The following is a 19557-nucleotide window of genomic DNA, read 5'->3' on the forward strand; positions in this document are numbered from 1 at the left end:
TACTTGCTCATGTTGCTTATAAAATGTTTTATGCTTCCTTCTAAGTTAGTTAATTTAGATAAGCAACAACATCCATTCAGGTATCACCTAGCACTTGAAAGGAATCAGCTATAAGCCATCAGCTATCAGTTATAAGCGATCATTACTCCTTCTGTCAGGAAACCCTTCTAGCACACACAAATGCTTAAAAGAAAATCCTTTCTGAAGTGGCAGAACACCAGCAAAGCCAAAGCTGCTTCTATGCACATTTGCATGCCCCTGCAATGACCAATAATAGCAGATTTGTCTATAGACTAGACACATTCAAGGCTCATCTCTTGAGAAATCTCACTAAATACTTTCTCACTCCTCCACCACACAGAAAAGCACCAATCCTCCCGGGAAATTTATTACAGAAGATACAGGCACAATAAGTGTTGAACTGGGAGGAGTGACATAAATACCTAGCTCGAACAGTGCCTCAGTGAGCTGCTGTTTCCAGACTGGGGAACTGTTTCAGGCTCCTACCAGGACCAGCAGTATTACTGACTGGTGGGCAAAATGAGTGGGTTCCTATGCAGTATGAACCAACTGAATACCTCTCATTTGGAACCGAGAGCACTTCTGTATGTATAACTACACCAGGCATGTAGACCAAACAGGATGATGGTTCTGCATTAATTAGCAGCTAATTAGCCCCTTGTTTTCAGACAAGGCCTACTTCATAAAAATCAGGTGAAAGGATTTCTTGCATATATTACTTACCAAAGCTTTGTTAACACCTCATCACCTTTAATCTCTCACCATTCTTATTTGTATTTACTAATCCCTCTGAATTAGCAGTGGTGTGACCCATTCTCTGCTGAAGGCCAGACTGCCAGTTTATAGAAATTACTGAAACGAGGCGCCAAAGTAACGTAAGGACAAATGCCTCTCTGTACAGATTGGCATGAACACTGGAGGCAGCGTTTGAGCGTAATATTGACTAATTATTTAACCATGAGTGGCAGCTTTGAACATTGTGTTCTTTTTGCTTCACTTCCCGCATTTACTGTGAATCTAATTATGAAGGGAACAAGTATTTCTTCTCAGGTCGCTGAAAATGCAGCAGCTAGCTTTGGGAAGTGCATGGGATGCAAAGTGAAGGCAGCCTTTAACTGTGCAGCAGCTAGTTCTATGCTAGAGTTAGTGCTAGCATGCTAGCACTAGTACTCACTGAGCAGAGAGAGCAGGTGTTGACAGGGATCTAGTCTGAAAACCCAAAGGCTGTTGATAAAAGCAGATCTTGGTCTGAAAAGACATAGTTTGAAATGAGGTGCTTGTATTATTAGCAATATGAATTCTATTCCCCCTCCCCTTTCCTCCTCTCTTTTTCCTCCCCTTCTGGACAGTTTGGCTTTTTTATGACAATTCTTTCTGTGATGTTACCAGGAAGTATCCCCAGTTGAATGCTTTTCAGTAGGGGTGGCATATTGAGAGACGTGACCCCTGAAAGAGGAATGTAAGCTTCTGGCATTTACTTTGGGTGCAAAATCTCTCTCTGTAGACAGAAACTCTTCTAGATTTAAAAGAATACATTTGTACAGTAAACAGCTAGATTCCCTGAATGCTAAATCCCTGGAAGTGTTCAAGGCCAGGTTGGACAGAGTCATGTGTGACATGATCTAATGTGTGGTATCCCTACCCATGGCAGGGGAATTGGAACTAGATGATCTTAAGGTCCTTTCCAACCCTAACTGTTCCATGAGTCTGTAAATGATAGGAGACAATTTTCAGCTGTTTGAGAAGGTAAATGTCTGTCTTATTCTTTCCCTTGCCACTTTTGGTCTCTTTACCCATGAGGTGAAAAATAATAGACTCCTAAAGAGCTGAACTAATAAACATGGCAGTAAGGTGGGAGTTCCTGTTTAGGTCTGCATTGAATGTTGTGACACCTGGAACAATTAGACATGTATCTAATATGAAATTTGAGTCTCATCCTATTTATTCTGCACTCCTTAGAGAAAAGGACTGTATCTTCTAGTGGGTTTGTATACAGTCAAGTTAGACACATAACATGACCCTCACTGGAGACTTGCAGTCCCAGAGTTACCCTAGACTAAGCTTTCTCTTAATGCAGAGTATAGGCATTTACTTGAAAAGTGTGTCATTGAGATGGCCTTGTACCTCACCTCAGACCATTCGAGTAAGCCTTTCTTCACTGTTGGACTTGTCGAAATCAGAGAACATGGTTTTAGCTCAGCTTGGGGTAAGCTGTGAAACTTGAGTCCGTGCATTGTCTCTAGCCATGGGCATATTGCTGGAATCTCCAAGGGCAACTATCTGCCGCAGCTCATTGTGCAGCTGCCAGCTCAGCCTTTCTATGGCTTGTTGGGTTTCTCTTCCACAAGCAAAAAGTCACCTTGAAGACTTTGCTTGGCCCTCAGGCTCATTCAGACTTGTGGAAGGCAGCTGAAAGATAAGTGAGCGCCTCAGTGGAACAAAGCTTCCTGGATTGCTAACCATACTCCAACCTCCCCTCAGCCAGCCAGCCTGCCTGCACACACCTATGCTTTTGTGGCAGATCAGCACAGTAGTTGTGGCAGGCTAAGGACACCACATAAATACCACATTGCTACTGCCTTGAGGTGCATTCTTGGAGGCTAGAGTCATGTGCAGTATAAATATATCCTCTTACTTTTTCATCTGGAGTCAGATGATGCCACGCTATTATATTAAACATGTTGCTGCAATATGTACTCTATGGATGACTTTGTGAATGATACTTTTTTTCCATAATAAATTAGGTGGAAATCCGCTAGCTCTAGACCAGGGTGTTAATACCAGCCATAGCCTTTGCTTCCTTTCCATGAAGCTTTCTTGAAACGTTCTTGAATTATCTAGGTTGCTATTTGCTGATTTTCCTCTGTGAGAAATCTACTGGTTGTCTTTCATGGAAGTGCCCAGTGCATGATTTCGACTACAAAGGTTATTGAGACATGCCAAGCCCAAGATGTCAAGGTTGGCCTTGAGCATTTGGCTCCATACTACAGGAAGATTTATTTCTGAAGTAAAATGATTTCCAAAAAACCCATTAGATAACTTGATGTCCTCTGTTCCTGGTTATGTCCAATGTCTGCTACAGGGCTCTGATCCCAAAATGCACTTTCAGTAAATTTTCAAGTGCTTTGTTTGTTTTAATTTAAGGTACCATTTCTATAAACACATAGTTGTACTTTCTCTTTGCCCTTGATGCTGAGTTGGTTGTGCATATTAATTAAGGTCCATTTGCAGAGAAAGTACAGAGTGGTGCAAAATATGACTGAACACATCTGCTGTGCTGCAGTCTGCAGTGTTCTGTGTTGCACCACTTTTCGATGGGGTTTGAAAAATTGCAGGTGAAAACATACTCTTCCTTTATTAGTCACTGTTATTAGAACCATGTGGCTTGAACTGAGGAATAAAGTGGGCCTGGCCTGCATCAACCCAGCATGTCTCTGTAGATTAATATAATCTTTAAAATGGCGATTAAAGGGGAAATGAAGGTGGGCTAGTGCTGTCCACACGATTGCTCTAGGAGATGCTGCCACTATTTCTCAATTTTAAGGTCACGCCACAAGGTTACTGGAGGATGACAAAGAGGTGGAGGGCAAGTTCTCTATAGGAATACTGATATACTGGTGTACACTTGCATTCAACATTCTGCATTCCATTCTAAAATGACAATCACCTTTTTTGTGTAGAGGTTAATATACATAACACAAATCCATGGAAGGTATTTGCATATTGGTGTGCTGCTGCTGAGTGAAGTTCCAGATGAGACCTTGACCACCCTTGCCTGGCTTGTCATGAGATAAAAATGCATGTTGTCACACTGTATAAGAGTCTCTGGTTTTGAGAGGAAATCATCTTATCTCAAAGCAGTCTAATTATGAATTACTTGGAGTTAAGGAGAGATTAGTCTTTTAACATACTATTTAGCATTTTATTGGTTAGTGCTTCTTGTATGCTTTACCACTTAATCTTCAGGTAACGGTCTTTCTTGAAGATAGGACCCTGCAGTGGGTGAAAACTGCAGATCCTGTCTGTCCTGGAGATAACATGAGTTTCCCCTTGTCTAGAGAGCATTGTGACTACAGGCACTGTGAACACCCCAGATTTGTGTTGTGCTATGACTAAGAAAATGAAATGCTGTCCTGAATTATTGTGTCTAATAGGTCCTCAAGCACATACTTTATTTTCCTCCTTCTTGAGATAAGGATGTTTATTAAGTGATCTCTGAAAATCATTTCCAAATCTGTTTTCTCTTGTTATTTCTTAGAGTTATGCAGGCCTGTTTAGTGTCTCCTTTCTACCATTTTTAGAGTTTAATTAAGTCCTTGTTGGCTCTGGAGGACATTTGACCAGGCCCAAAGCCTCAGTGTGTGATTATAGATCTGGAGAATCAGCCATTACTCTGCTCTCACACTGTCTCATTGAGTGGCCAGGAGCTCTAGCAGTAGGCAACATTCTGAGGTATGAGATACTGCTTCCGATTGCCATGTCTCACTCAGCTGCCATCATGGGAGAGCCTTATTGATCTGACAGCAGCCACCACCAGCCTAGCATCAACTGGTAACTAAAAATAACATAGGGTGGAAAAAAATACTCAAAATCTAAATATAAGTTTCTGATACCTCAGTAGGGAGCATTACATTTCCTAATTATTCAGTCAAATTGTTTAGAGATTGATTAATACTGGAAAGCTTCTTGTTTTCACCTTGGTCACTGGTCTCTCCTTACCCTGGCTCTTTCTTGAGAAGGCAGAAGTTTCATTTTCCTTCCCTTGCAGTTCTCCAGTGTCCCTTTCCTTGCTTATATGTCCTTTCTCGTAAGCCCTGCTGCCCACTGGAGCGGTGGGAGCACCATGCAATGCCCAGCATGTTTGCAGAGCTGTGCTGGCTCATGCAACAACCTCCCGAAGAGAAGCACATTAGGGCAAGAGGAGGGTTCCAGAGGGCACAGCGTGACTTTCAGGGCACTGTGTCTTGCCATCTTCAAGCCAGCACAACACCCATGAAGTGAACCTGTTGAGCTGCATCACCTGGGCTTGCCACCCACCCTGAATTGTAGCACAGGTTGAATGAAATAACACACAGACATGGAGAAAATTGCAAGAGTATTGTTTTCTTTCTCCAACCCATCAGCTGGCTGCCTTTGAAAATCAAAGGCTAGAGAGATTTCTTTCCTTGGGAACACATGCCAAGCAATTGTGCTCCATTGTTGCTGGCAGATATGTTTTTGCACACTTCAGACAGGAAGAACAGCACTCTTGGGGCAAAGAAGCTGGCACAGCACAAGTGAGGTGGGAAGAGAGGAAAGAGCCGGCAAGGAGCAGCAAAATCTGCGGTGGCTTCACCATGTTCCCTAGCAACCTGCACCCTGGAGAGCCGCTTGCTATGTCTCCTCTTTATCAGCACAGCTGCATGTGATATACTAGCCTTGCTGTGGTCTGGCTTGCACTATTTTAGGTTTAAAAACCAAACCGTGTGATTGCAGTACTGTCATGGGCATAAGGACTTTGGATTGCTCTCTTTCACAGATGGGAGCAATTTACAAGGAGGGTTGGGAAAGTAACTTTCTGTTCTTGCTTGAATGTTGTCTGGTACCAGCTAGTAAATACCGTCTTGTGGCTCAAAGACTTTGTGATGAGTAGATTAGATAGCTCCCCTACCATTTGTTTTCCCCATAAGGTGGTATTGCATGAAGGACTTGCGTCAGTGTTTCTGGAGTAACTTCTTTCCTTCTATGAACTGCAAACACACGTGGGTCTTTGTACAGCAGACATGTGAAGCATTTTGCTGTCTGGAGCACCTATGCTGATTGTCTGAATGCTTCCTTGCCTGCCATTTACCTGCTCTGGCCAGACTCACTGCATCCTGTCTCACTTCTGGGAGATTTTAGTGAGAGCCAGATGGACATTCCTTTAGACCAGGACAAGAGAAGCCCTTTATTTGTTTAACACAAATATTTACAGCCCATACAGTGGGTCCTCTGAATGTGAGCTGCCTCATGCACCTGAAGCCTAAGCTGGAGATACAGCATCTTGGAGGCAGTAAAGGGGCAGCCACTTGTGCCTGGTTTAGGACCTGGCTTCTTTGTCATACCATTTCTGAACAAAGTTTCTTTGATTTAGCATTTGGAACAAAACCATAAAGTAACTTAATATTCTACAGGAGCTTCATTTTCTGTAAGCAGCTTCAGCCCTGAAGTTGATCCATAGGGCCTTCAGCTGGCTTTGCTCAAAGCTGTTGCAGAATATATATGTCACAACTGCTACAACAATCACAGAAGCATAAATAACAAGTCTGGAACAGACTTGAGTATCTGCTGCTCAGAGGGAGGATCAACTCTGCCTAAGCCATTCTTCACAAATATTTGTTTGTTCCTACTCTGAAAATCCTCAGTGATGGAAATCACAGTCACTTCCCAGGCAATCTCTTCCAGCACTTTGATGGCCTCCTCCATGTAGCAAAACCTCTAAATTGTGCGAGTGATTGAGATGCATGCCTTACACACAGAGGGGACCTGAGCCCCCATTTTATAGTGTAAAACTAATGCAGAGGGGCAGAAAGGAAGCATGGAGAGCAGAAGTCTTCAGGAAAAGAAGAGGAAGGAGTCTGTGAAGTGTTTGATGTTCACAGCCTTTTTCTAGGTGGGCTTTTGAAATTTGCTTGGCTCTTAGAAACAAGGGTAGATGAGAAGGGTGGTGGAAGAGGCATGTTTCCTTCGAGTTGCTCTCCAAAAGGGAGTCAGTTCCACAAAAGGAGCAAGGAGAAAGGAGGCCCTGGAAAACAGGTTAGTCTGAACTGAGAGGTGGTAGCAGTCCATGAAAGCCAGACTGAGAGAGGCCCCATAGTTAGGGACAGTGATTTTAATCAAGTAAGCTATCAAGGTCTTACTTAAAATGTCACCTGCAAGGAAGCAGGTTGCAATCACCCATATCCCCAGAGAGTGAGGTCTTTGTCTGCAGTGTTCACTCTTGGTCTGGCAGCCTGGTAGTTGGTTTTCTCCCTGTGTCATATATTCCTGTGAAAGTCAAATGCAGCTGAGGGCTCAAGGGGCTGCAGTTAGTCTGGCCGGGCTTGAACAGCCTTATTGACTCAACTAGTGCCTCACAACCAGCTGATGTACACCTGAGTACATTGCTCACTTTGGGACACTGAGCTAGATCCTCTGCTGCTGTGTAAATCAGCGAGTTCCCTGGAGCGACTCTGGTTTGCACCATCTGAATGTCTAGCCCATCCTTTTCAAGTAAATTCTGCAAGCAGAATTATATATATATCTCTGTTTTTCCCCTTCAGCCTTTGCTTAGTCAACCTGTGAGATGCTTAATCATTAAAAAACAGAGGGGATCTGCTGCTGTTGTGATTGAAGAGGACACAAAAATGTTTCATGGACAAAGCAATCTTTTTAATACATCTAAGTGGTGCAGGTGCATTGTTATGTCCTACCATAGCCCTCAACCTCCTCACCAATAATTGCACATGCCACTGCATCTTTCAGTTTGCTCCATTCTCCACAAAGTACTGTTTGACCAATTAGCGAGATAAGTTCATCTCTAGCCCAGGAGGTATGTGGACAGCCTTCTTTGCTGCGTCTCTGTACATAGAGGAATGTTTTGACAGCTAAACATGGATCTTGTTGAGCTGTCAGTTCTGCTAACTCTCCCAAGTGTCTCTTATTTATTGAGCCATCAGACTCTTCCTGACCTCCCCAGAGTCAGTCCTAGCCTCATACAAAAGACAACGTAGAAATACAGCTTGAATGTGGCCTTCTGAGCAGGGTGAGTTTCCTCAAGCATTTCATTCTTTGTGCAGCACAAATCATTAGGTCTGTATGTCAGTGCAGTGCCTATGCCCCCATGCTGGTGGCAGGAGGCTGTAGCTGGGGAAATTCAGATTTCCTTCCTTAGTTCACAGTGTGGTTTGTTGCCAAGATCTTGGGGCTTTTTAAGAGGCTGGTGGCAAAGCAGAGGACAAGGGAAAGCAGTAGAATGGCTCTGAATCCAGGCAGCCCTTCATCCCATTCTGGCTCCAGTGCCAAGCAGGGAATTTCTTCTTGCTCTTTATTCCTAATCTGATCTGGCTTGGAGACCATAGGAACTTCTGCAGTACACAGCACAATCTCCACAGAACAAGCACCTATGTGCTTGCCATCTGGAACATCATGACGACAATGTAGTTTTCTGTTTGGCTGGAAAGCATCCCAGACAGATGTGGGATTATGCCCTAAATGCAGCAGGGGAACTAGAGAGGAGGAGCATGTGATGTTTGAGCCCTATATAATGCTTCCATGTGGGAATCAAGTGAGACTGAGGGTGTTAGTGCTGTGATCTGGATGCCCACCCTCCCTGATGCCCCAGTAAAAACACAGATGCATGTGTATCTGGAAGCATCTGACTAATATCATAGTCTGAAATTGGTGGGGCTTGGATAACATTGGATAGTTCTTATACAAGGGAACTGATTCAGTAAAATCAGCTGATGCTAATACCTCTCATTTGTTTTTGCTTTCCTGCTTGCTTCCTGCTCTGAGGATGCTGTTAGTCCATCCTTCCATTTCATCTAACTCCTTTGGACATTAGTCTCTCCTAAGCTAGCACTTCTCTCTTGCCTTTGTAGTTCTGCCTTTTTTAATTGTTATATTTGCGTTGCAAAAGGCTAAATTGCTCTTTCCCTTGGTTCTTTCCCTTATGTTGCCAGAGCTCTCATTCCAGAGCTGACCTTGACCTCTCTTGTCCTGTGACTGTTCTCCTCCAAGGGCTATCTCGGGCCTTCTCTGCAAGCAGCATGAGTAGCATCCATAACAGCCGTAATTAGCACAGCAAGCTTACTTAGATCTTCACTCCAGTTCCAGCAGATTGCAAGAATAAGGTTGAGGCCCTTTGAATATTGAATAGCCACAGTATAACTTCCTGTAGCAGTTTTCAGTAGCCCATAGCCCCTGCTTCTTTGCTTCCCTGCCGTAACATCATCACCAGGTGGGACCTTCTGGGTCCTCAGCCTGTGGTTGTCTCTGAGGGAAAATCATTCCTCATCTTTTCCTGCCCTTTTCTCAGCTCTCACCTCCCTGACAGTGGGAAATTCCTGAGCAGAAACAGTGTTTCAAGGGAGACATGGAGCTTTTATCTGAGTAATACTTAAGTGCCTTGGACTGTACTACAGAAGAATTATGACTTTGTTGAGAAATTTCTATTGCTGTAAGCCAAATGAGAGGTCATTTTCATAAGTACATGGGGTGAAATAAATGATAATCTAGATGTCAGGCCTTTTCCCCAGCGTTTTTCCCCCAAGTGCAGTATAGAATTTGGCAGTGCTTTGTTCTGAAAATATTATTTCTGATTATCCAGAGGTAATGGATAGTGAAACGTGCAAGTTTCTTCTAAAGCAGCAGTGCTTAGGCTATCAAGATGACGTCCACTGGTGGCTGCTGCCCTTCACTCTCTCCTCCTTCTTCTCTTCTGTATTATTCCGTCTGGTCCTGATGGCAATGTTTAATTTCACCACCTTTTTCCTTACTGCCCGTGTGTCTTATACTGTGCCTGATAGTGATCAGCATCACAGAAGCACCTAGTGCAGCTAATGCCTTCTGAATGCTGGCTGCACTGTGAGCTTGTTGCCAAACATTTTCCCAGACTCTAATATGGGCAAGTAGAATTAGGTCTGCAAGCAAACTGCCCACTTTTGGTGGACAGTTTCACTTGACAAAAGGTGAGAGGGATCTTTATGTTTTTAATCATGAGTTTTACGGTCAACTCCAACCCACTAATTTTGTGAGGAGGCAATTGTTCTAGCTTAGGCTGGAGAGAGCAGAGATGCAGGTCTTGCTGGTATAAGTGTTATGTATGAGCTCCTCCGAGCCTCAACACTGATGGTCTGGAAGACTGCTCCTCAGGAATGAAATAACACGTCTTTGCAAATGGTACTTGACCTGATGTCAGATGGCTGAACAGAAATTCAGGTGACCTAGGGATACCTGCAGAGGGCTCTTCATGAGGAGAATTAATTGGTTTAAATGGAGTAAAGCTTCAGTCTCTTAAAGGTGAATAAAGTGATTCAGCAACAAGAACAGCCATATAGATAGAACCACAGAATAGTTAGGGTTGGAAAGCACCTCAAGATCATCTAGTTCCAGTCCCCCTGCCATGGGCAGGGACACCTCACACTAAACCATGTCACCCAAGGCTCTGTCCAACCTGGCCTTGAACACCACCAGGGATGGAGCATTCACAGCTTCCCTGGGCAACCCATTCCAGTACCTCACCACCCTTACAGTAAAGAACGTCTTCCTTATATCCAATCTAAACTTCCTCTGTTTAATTTTCAACCCATTATCCCTTGTCCTGTCACTACAGCCCGTAATGAAGAGTCCCTCCCCAGCATCCTTGTAGGCCCCCTTCAGATACTGGAAGGCTGCTCTGAGGTCTCCACGCAGCCTTCTCTTCTCCAGGCTGAACAGCCCAAACGTTCTCAGCCTGTCTTCATATGGGAGGTGCTCCAGTCCCTGATCATCTTCGTGGCCCTTCTCTGGGCTTGTTCCAACAGTTCCATGTCCTTTTTATGTTGAGGACACCAGAACTGCACACAATACTCCAAGTGAGGTCTCACTAGAGCAGAGTAGAAGGGCAGGATCACCTCCTTCGACCTGCTGATCACGATCCTTTTAATGCAGCCCAGAATACGGTTGGCTTTCTGGGCTGTGAGTGCACACTGCACCTGCCTCATGTTCGTTTTCTCATCGACCAACACCCCCAAGTCTTTCTCCACAGGGCTGCTTTGAATCTCTTTGCCCAGCCTGTAGCTGTGCCTGGGATTGGTCCAACCCAGGAGCAGGACCTTGCACTTGGCATGGTTAAACTTCATAAGGTTGGCATCAGCCCACCTTGCAAGCATGTCAAGGTCCCTCTGGATGGCATTCCTTCCCTCCAGCTTATCAACCGAACCACAAAGCTTGGTATCATCAGCAAACTTTGTGAGGGTGCACTCAATCCCGCTATCCATGTCACCAATAAAAATGTTGAACAAGACTGTTCCCAACACCAGTCCTTGAGGGACACCACTCATTACTGGTCTCCAGCTGGACACTGATCCATTGTCCACAACTCTTTGTGTGTGGCCATCCAACCAGTTCTTTATCCACCGAGTGGTCCACCTATCAAATTGATGTCTCTTCAATTTAGATACAAGGATGTCATGTGAGACAGTGTTGAATGCTTTGCACAAGTCCAGGTAGATGATTTCAACTGCTGTACAATCTGCATCTGTATAGATGGTATAAAATGTAGAGATGCTCTAATTGAGGCAGAAATTAGAGGATGAACTTTGATCTTTACTGCTTACGTGTTGTGTTGAGCTGTGTAAGTACCCTTTTAATAGTTTTCTCTACAATCTTTCACAAGTCCTTCACGTGCAAGCAAATGAGCTCTCCCTCTGAAGAATAGCAATCTTCTCATTATTATTTGCAAATTCACTTTTCTTTTGCATCACTAGAGAAAGTGTCATTTTGAATATTTTTTGTCAACCTTGAATCATACCTTGGCTAAGGGGTGAACACAGTAGATAGCCTGGGCAGAATACAGGTATCTGAATTGTTTGTGAAGTTTCTGCCTCCTTTCCCCTGACTCAGTCTCCTGAGACACTGAAAGTCAAGTGAAGGACCGTACTCAGCCTTTATACTCTCTGATGTGTTCAGAGGTCCCCATCCACTTTCCAGAGGAACTTGTACTCGTTATGTTAAAAGGGGTTGGGACCCTCCAGTAAGCACTTGAAGAAACATGGCTTGTGCAAAGTGAAAAGAAAGGCAGCAAAGCTCTTACAGTGAAAGCAGCTACATATGAAGAATAGAGAACAGGTGATTCTGGGATCAGAACATGAGTAAAATTGAATAATCTTCCAGTCCTGAGATAAGGAAAAAAGTTCTGAGTCCAGCAGGAATATAATTTCCTTTTGCTGCACTACTGTTCTTGCTATGTTATTCTTAATAACTTTTAGTTATACAACAAGACCTTAAAGGGGCATATGTTTGTTTTGAAGGTTTTATAATCTTAGAAGACAAAACGTAGGCACAAGTGAGTGGAAGAAGGCACTGGCTACTAAAGATAATTAATAATAGTCATAATTTGTAGTCATTCAGCATCTTTCATACAGGAATCTCAAACCATTTTGTAATCAAGAGTTCATTGAGACACTCAAACTCTCTTGAGACAGCCAAGCATTATGAACACCATTTATAACAGCAGGGTGCAGGATCAGACTGGTTAAGAATACTGCTTAGAATAAAACTCAGGAATCCTGCCCTCCAATGCTATGGATGTTGAAGCAAGCACCCACACCAGCCTAAGAAGCTTTTTCTTCTGTAAATTATTTATCTAATCTTTTAATGCTAAGCAAAATATGTAGTCTTCATTTAAGTCACTGGTGTCCTGGGAAGTGTAATGGCCCATGTCACAGCTGACTAAAAGTGAAACTATAAGTAGTGGGTTAAACACATTTGGTTAACCATTTGTTTGCTGTTACGGTTTTCACATGAAAAAGCTTAGATTGAAACCTGTATCGGTGATGGAAAGTGATGTGATTTTAAGTATCTTTGTGTATTAAAACAGAAACCCAATTTGCATATTTTAGGTATCTTTTTTAGCATATTCGGGCATCTGACAAGAAAGCTATATTTAAACTGTTAATACACAGTATGAATGCAAGTTTCACATGCAAAATTAGTACCATTAAAATTGTGAGGTTTATTTTGCTTTTGAAACAAATGATGCCCCAGCATTTCTGTTTTTGTTACCTGACAAGGGACTGCAGCTGGGACAGCCTGTTTTTTCAACAGGCGATGAACCTGAACCACAGGGCAGGTGACGCACATTGCACAAACACCCAGTCCAAGCCTCAGCACCACATGGTCAAAAGCTCCCTTGTCACTGTGGTCCACAGAGAAAGCACTACACCAGAGGTGTGTGTAAGCCCATTGTGTGGTGTCATTTTTCATTGTCTGAAAAGAACGGTTGTGTTCTGCCTTTATGAAGTGCTTTGCAAATGAAGACCTTAAGAAAGGACAGAGCTCAATTATTTGCTTGTGGTTTAGGGCTACTTCTGGAAGGGTAGGTTTTGGAAGTAGGATACATTTTTTAGATCATTTCATTGTGGCAAAGAATCTTCTGGGCTAGTTGTGTCCTATGTCAGCAAAAACATCTCTTTTCATAAGTATGAATGTTGGAGCATTCCCATTTTTATTAGGTGCACCCATGTGCTTGTCCTATAAGATGGAGATATGGCTTGGTCGGTGGGGAGACTGAGTCACTCTTTGGAATGCCACTTGCTGTGACCAGAGTCCCTTATGGCTCAATGTCATTCAGAAGTGCTACCTTGGATTTACACAAGGGAGCTCTGTACAGGGCTTGAGGCTCAGAGTCTCCCCAGGCAAGAAGCCCTAGATGGCACTATGTACCCCAAGATGTAGAGCCAAGGTGACAAGAAGCAAATTCAAACCCTTCTGCAGCATTTCCCTGTGAAGCTTGGCACTTAAGATTTGAGACTGTCATGTTCTATAGATGCTTATGCCTCCTACTCTGAAATGCAGTTTGACCTGCTGATAGCAGTAAATATAATTCTTAATTAATTAATGCTTTGAAGGGAGTCCTGGAAGCCTGCTATATTATGACGTAAAGAAGAGGGGTGTTGATAAGGGTTTTTAGGGCTTTTACTGCTGGTAAAACATGGGGTAAGAGAGTGCTTGACTCTGAGCCCAGAAAGATGTGGTAAGGCAAGCAGCTTTAAACAGAATAAAGCCTTCAGTCTTGAAATAAACAGACAAATGAGCATAGGACCTCCTGATGTTATCTTATGAAGCAGACCAAGCTCTTCCAGCCAAAATCATAGCTCTAAAATTACCCAATCTCTTCCTCCATATATTGGTATAATGGTGATACCTCATTCTCCCTCTCAGTAGTACCATCCAGCCTGTGCCTTGCATTCCTGACTTTTTAAAATAGTGCCTAAAATATCTGTTACCAAAACAAGTGGGGTTAATAGGAAAATATAAAAAAAAACCCCAGATTGGTCCCCTTTTCATATGAGGTAAACCTAGACAAGTAAAGTGTTTTCGTTTAATGATAAGTCCAAGAGGCCCCAGGCAGGATCAGACACTGCTGCAGTTGCTTCTGTATATATATTTAAGCACCAATGGGATATTAAAATGTAGTATTTTATAGGTGTTCTTATCTGAAATACAGTTTCAATCTATTGCTTCCTGAGGTAACATGTAAGTGATTTATTATGTAGAGATCTGTTTAGTTTGCTTTTTCTAATGAGAAATGGCCAGTGTTGCTCCATAAAAATCTAGCTCATCTCCTCTTAACTCTGAACATATAAACAAATCACAGTCTGCAGCAGAAACGTCATCTCTCCATAATAGAAGTGGAAGCTGTCATTTAACACAGCTGGGTTCAATGCAGAAGCAAGCAGCAGATAACACTGTTTACAGATTATCCAACTTCTGTAATACCTAGCAAAAATAACCAGCCTTTCCAGATTCGAAACATTAGTGAGAACATGAAGAATAGCAAGAAAAGCTGCTTAGTCTGTTTGCATATAATAGCATACGAACAATCCAAGGACAAAACAGTCATGCTCATTTGTTACTGTGCTTGATTATTAATAAAACAGTCTCTGTAGTCACTTGCATTGCAGAAGCTTGGGTAGATTTGCAGGTACTGATTAATAAAGAGAGAAATATTGTTAAACCCATTTTACAGAGTAATTAAGAGTGCATGTATGGTGATTGTATTGAATTAGCTGTCAATACACAGAGACTAAGATTTTGGTTTCATGACTACGAGCTAAAAGCTGTGCTCTGGAGAGTCAAAATAAGCATCTCTATAAGATGGAAGTTCCCAGCTATTTAATGATCTTGCATTCTGGCTCTCTTGTCTTGTTTTTTAAACTATCAACAAAATACCTCGCCTTCCCTCCTGTCTGCATCCCAGTTTCACAGTGTAAAAAAAGAGACATTTGGGCAAAGTTGCAGGCTGTGAAGTTAAAACAAAGAAAAGTAATTTTATTGTTATCATTATTCAGATTCCATGTAACTTAATGACACAAGAGATTGTTGAAACTAAGAGCTTAGCAGGATTAGAATAGGACAGGGAATGTTCATGGATAGCTAAGTAAGGATACGGTTGCAATAATGAAGTCTAAAAATAAAGAAAAATATCCTCTAGAGCTTTGAAGTCATTACAGAGCTGTACTATGTCAAAGCAAGCCACTGTTTAACAAATGAGGGCTCTGCTGCCAGAACTGCCTATTCTGGATTGCTGGTTTGCTGCAGGAAGTGGTGGGAAGGCAGGTAGGTAGCAAGGGAACTGGTGTCTTGTCCCCCTCTGGCATGTCCGAGAGGAGACCTCACTCCTGCCTGCCCAAAGTTTTGTGATTTTGAACTGCTGCTATTGGCAAGAGGTCACTGGCTGTCAGTGAGTATCTCCTCATGCAGGGCAGCTTTTTCAAAGGATCTCAATGAATGATTCTCCGACCAGGAGTAAACCCAGGAATGTGCGTGTCACATGGAATCCACACAGAATCGTCTTTTCAGGAATCTGTATGTACTCTGGCAGCTGTAGTTTTTCGCTGGGGGAAATAAATAAAGAAATTTTTATTTTTTTTTCAATGCCTTTCCTCTGTAAGAGAGATCAGTTGGCCTTAATTATAAACTGAATTACAGCTGCAGGCAATCTTGATATTTCTTGGAAGCATGACTTATGAGAGATGTCTGGACTTGATGATCTTTAAGGTCTTTTCCAACCTAGCTGATGCTATGATCCTATCCGCACTGGATTTTTTGGTCTGAAAGTTTGTGATGTTTTTGGACAGTCAATAACTTGAATGAAAATGTATGGTCTTTGTGAGGCTTTTGGATAAGAGATGTGCTGTGCTGCTATTTAACTGTTTATTTAACTGATGATCAGTTTTGGTGAGTGAAGTGAAAGGAATGTGCTAACTTTCTGGAAAGAAAGAAAAAATGAAAAGTAAAGTAAGTATCAGTGAAAGATGTTTCTGGTTGCCTTTCAATTCCAAATTGGGCTAATTCTGCCTTCTGAAAAGAAGATAATTTCCACGTTTCTGTAATAGGGAATATGTAATTGAATTTATTTTCTCTCAGAGAGAAGCAGCTTCTTCTACAACATTTGCAAATGGACAAGAAAAATGACCACATGCAGTGCACTCCGAATCACGGTGCATTCGTCACAGCATCTTTTTAGATGTCTCTGTAGATTTTGGGCTGAGGTTTTTACCCATTTGGGTAAATATTTATATGTGGATGGGGAAGGTTCAAGTTGATAAATGCACTACATCAACTGCAGAGCTCCCTTTTCTGGGCAGCCATTATATCTGGGACAGCTGACTACCAGTGAGGTCCGTAGTAGAAAACATGTGGCATAGAAGCCCTGAAACAAGTATCAACTTCACGTACCAAAATAGTTATGCAGTGATTCCACAAGACTGCTTCTTTTGACCTGGCTTTTTAGGAACTGAACTTTAATGAGGAACATCGCCAGATGTTGTTGCAGTGCTTTGAGATTGGCACAAGAAATTAACGTACTTCCTTTCATTTGTAGCATGAAGATATTTTCTATCACAGGGTTTAACCCTGGGAATACCTGTATTTTCTTAAACATCCTGTTAATTAATCGTGCAGGACAGTGTTTTTTTCATGAATGCATTTGCATCTGCATATGTGAGTGCAATCATGCTCTTCCCTCAGTTTTTGTTGGTTTTGTTGACAGTAGCCAAGGTTGGATTCATGTGCTCATGCTCCCAAACCATGGTCCTTCCTGCTGGGTTTTTGGTGACCAAAGCTTTTTTCTATTTTCATGGGTTAGTTTATCATCCCTGATGTTGCTGTGGTTAGCCAGACAGAGTGGTGCTCAGGGAATTTGGGAGGCCATGTTGCAATTCGTCACAGATCCAGCTTTTGATCTGTGTCTAGCTAAGGAAGTATATGTTTGTGTGCATTGAGGCATCATGGAGAAAAGAGAATGCATGAAGATAACTGTGATAGATTAGACAGCAAATTGGATTTCTAGACAGCCTTGACCATTGTACAGATCAGGAAGAAATAGAGGAAGTTTAATAAACAATAACAACATAATTCTGTTTTGTGAGGAAAGCCAGAGTTATATTTTTACCCTGACCTAACAAAGGAGGAGGAAGGAAACTGGTTTGCTGAAACAAGCATTTTAGATAGAACTAAGAATACACTTTTCTCTGTTTGTGTGCGTGCGTGTCCCAGCAAACTCAACAGTATGTTCATATGCATGAACTGTATTTTCCTGGAGGCACATAGTCATCATGTGTCATGTGAAGAGGAAAAAGATGTGCCTAGCACTGCTTAAGTGTTGGTCAAAAAGGCACAGCATTTTAGTCAAAATAGTTAAAGTGTCTCATAATGTTGTGGTTGACATTTGTTATTTTTGGTAACTTTGAGTACTGGATAAGAAATCTGCCTGGCATGGAAAAGTGCAATGTAGATAAAATATGAAAGCTGACTATTTATTGTGTGTATGAAGCAATGTGGCCTCCAAAACAAAAGAGAGTTAGACAGAACTTAAAACCTGAAGATTTTGGTCTTTCATTTTAAGTGTCACAGCCCAAGCCCTTACTGAAGCAGACATGAGCAGGCCTCCCAGTCAGGAGATGTGAGAAGCTGGCATGAAAGAAAGGGAGAGTCTTCCCACACCATCTCCCCAGGGTGTCCTGCCAAAGCCTGGCTGGTGATAGTCTGCAGGTGTGGTGGCTTTGGGTCAGAGAGTGGCCAGTGTAGGTCTGCAATACTGAGTCCAGACCTAGTCAATGGTGTGCCAGGCTGAGGACATGGGTTAGTGCTAGCAGCCTCCATGAAGGTTTTGTCTTTGCCTTAGAGCCCATGTGTGATGATGGGCAAATTGCTTCAGTTTCATGTATCTTGCTTCCCTTTTCTGTGAACTTAAAACAGCTCATGCCTTCAGTTTTGATTCATTTATATTATAAGGCCCAAGAGTAAAAGCAGTGTTTCAGATTATGTGTTGAGAGAGCCCCACAGAATAGGCTAGATCATGGCATATCCATGCATTTGTACCACACTGTTGAATGCTAATGAGGGGAAATACGGGCATGGGGACCATCAGCAGCTTCGCACTGTACTGTCTTCTCAGTGCAAAGTCTAGGGAAGTCGATGAGGTGGCAATGGTCATTCCTTTGTGCATGGAAACTGAAATAAGTACAATAGATGGAATAATATTTTAAGAGGCTCAGTTGCCATATTGATTTCTCAAAATAATAAATCCTTGACTACACTTGCTGCGTTAAAATATACATTCAGGCAAGATTCATGATCAGCTCTTAGGAACAAGTGAGCAAAGGGAAAAATAGGTTGTTCCAAGATTAAATGCTTTACATTTGGCACCTTTAATTAACTTATTAATAAACCTTTTTCCAGGGTTATGCTATTTATTATTTCTAATGAAATAGTTGTCAACTAGCCTTCTAAAAAGAGCCACAAAGCACTTGCCAAGGGTGTCTGGGTGTGCTGGGTCAAGTACCTGGCTCTGAAACTCCTAGTCATATGAATGGCCTTATCCTCACCAAAATGATATATCCCACACAGATGGTACTTACGTGACACAGAAAGCAAATGCAAGTTCTGTGCACCATGCAGGCTTGTTTTCCCACATGAAAAGCTAAGTTGTGGTAACCCAAACACATCAACATGGTTGCATTTGTACAGTAGAGTTTACTGAGCTGTGTGTTGACATTCGGGATTTCCAGATGTTCAACAGCTTCCTCAGAACAGCTACTAGGCATTTAAAAATCCTGGACAAATGCACAAAATCCTTGAATATTGCTCAGGAAAAACAAAAAACCAAAAAACAAACAAAAAAAACCCAAATCTGAGCAGAAAAAGAAAAGAGCTCTGGGGAAGCCTGAATGTATGATAGGGCCAATCTATATTCTCAGTCAGGAAGGTTGAATGTATGGCAAGTAGACCTTGCACAGCCCTCCAGGGAAATTCATCCAGCCCACAGCTTATTTCAGGTGCCCTTTCTTCCAGGGATTGGGCCGCCCATCTCCCTTGTGCACTGCTGCTGCTCTTAGAGAGCAGTTGGTGTGCAGGCAGCAGATGAAACTGCTCTATTGTGTGTGCATGGCAAATCCAGCGCTTCCAAGGGGTGTAGTAATTTGCTGTGCTCACAGGTGCAGCACCTGTGAGATAGAGCAGGTCAACAAGTGCAGAGATGATGGTGTACAGCTTAGCATAGGCCCTAGAAATAAATAGGACAAGGTCAGGAACATCCAAGTGTTTGGTTTCCGGGAGCAGACGATTAAAGTATTATTGCTAAGCACCATTCTGAGACCTTCTTCACATTGATTGATGTCTTATTTGAAATCTCCTTCCCTGAAAGAAGAAAGCATAAAAGCATTTAGCTAATTCTCTTTCAGTGCTTTAGAACTGCCATTCTCTGTTGAACGTAACTGTCTCAATAAAGATTCATCATGTCAGATGTAGTCCCTATAAGCCAGATAGAAG

At 42.4% G+C, this 19557-nt stretch overlaps 1 protein-coding gene across 1 annotated transcript in view; it reads left to right on the top strand.

Annotated features, from left to right (window-relative positions):
• LPP (LIM domain containing preferred translocation partner in lipoma) overlaps window positions 1–19557 on the top strand; it is a 337577-nt gene that overhangs the window by 243065 nt on the left and 74955 nt on the right. The window lies entirely within an intron of this gene.

This window comes from Melopsittacus undulatus, chromosome 6, assembly GCF_012275295.1.
Source record: "Melopsittacus undulatus isolate bMelUnd1 chromosome 6, bMelUnd1.mat.Z, whole genome shotgun sequence".
NCBI lineage: Eukaryota > Metazoa > Chordata > Aves > Psittaciformes > Psittaculidae > Melopsittacus > Melopsittacus undulatus.